The following is a 1,353-nucleotide window of genomic DNA, read 5'->3' as shown; positions in this document are numbered from 1 at the left end:
TAATTTGTATGCCATTCATAAGGTTTTTTTCCTTTTTGGTTTTACAAAATTCATGGCACCATCATCAATAAGAAGAAGAATAAGGAAGAGTACCTGCGCTTAAGAGCGGGGTTGCGCAGAGATGAGATTTGAAGTGTGAAAGCGTTGTCTAGAAGATGACAATCTTGCTTGTTGGAGGGGATTGATGTTGCATTGACCATGGCGTTAACATTTGAGAGCATAGAAGAAGAAGAAGAAGAAGAAGAAGAAGAAGAAGAAGAAGAAGAAGAAGAAGAAGAGGAAGAGATGGCTAATTTTAAAGAAGACGAAGAGGAACAAGAAGCAGTAGTGTTATTAGTGCTCGGAGAGATATGAATCATGTTCGAGAATATGTTGTTGCAGCTAATTGAAGAAGAAGAGGAAGAAGAAGAATAGGAAGATCTCATGTCATGTTGAAGGGGTGCACCACCATAACTGTTATAACATGGAATAGGCAAGGTAGGCGGCGACGGCGGCAGTGGCGGTGGTAGCGGTGGTTCTTCGAAGCAAGAGGAGGAAGAAGTAGGAGGGATGTTGGAGCTGGTGAAGGAAAGGATCTCTCATGGTTGAGAATGGATCTCCAAAGTAGCAGGCGGTGGTGTCGTTTTCAAGTTGCTGTTACTAGTGATATGACGTGGGCGGTTCATCGGAAGCGGTGGCAGCACCGCTGTATGGTCCTCCACGAAGTATACAAAAGGACCAATTTGAAGCATAAGGATCAATTTGTCCATTAACAATTTATTCTCCATCCACATCATCAACCAAAACAGACAGCTCAGTCTCCACCCTTCCAAGTCAGCATTTTTCGTTGTCATTTTGAGCCCTAATTCGACAGAAGGATATAATTATCACGCGTTTTATAAGGTAAGGAATTTAAATGTATTTTTTAATGTTGAGAGATAAAAATATTCGTATTTAAAAAAGTCAGTGACCTATTTGTGTTTTACTTATAAAGAAAATATATGTTCTGTGGTTCCAAAAATTATGAAAATAATGTTAACCTAGTCCTAAAGTTCCTATTATTTGAGATTTTTCTTTTTTTAATGTGAATTTTATATANTATATAACCATTTAGATCCAAAAACCAAAACTAAGGTCTAAACCTCTAATTAGGTGTCTATTATATCAATTTGTTTTTGCTTTTGGCTTGGACAAAAAACCGAACCATGTGTGCCCAACCGAACCATGTGTGCCCACCCTAGAATTGTTTCGATAGACAAGTAACCACCCTAGCTAGCATACAAACAAATATTTTATTTTTTTCCTTTTTTTCAAAATGAATGGCATATCCTTAAAAGAAAGATTTTAATAACAAGGTTTTGAGAACTGTTTTAG

The sequence above is a fragment of the Arachis ipaensis genome, chromosome B02 (genome assembly GCF_000816755.2).
Source record: "Arachis ipaensis cultivar K30076 chromosome B02, Araip1.1, whole genome shotgun sequence".
Classification (NCBI taxonomy): domain Eukaryota; kingdom Viridiplantae; phylum Streptophyta; class Magnoliopsida; order Fabales; family Fabaceae; genus Arachis; species Arachis ipaensis.
The sequence above is the reverse complement of the archived record's forward strand: the minus strand, read 5'-3'. Positions refer to the sequence as shown.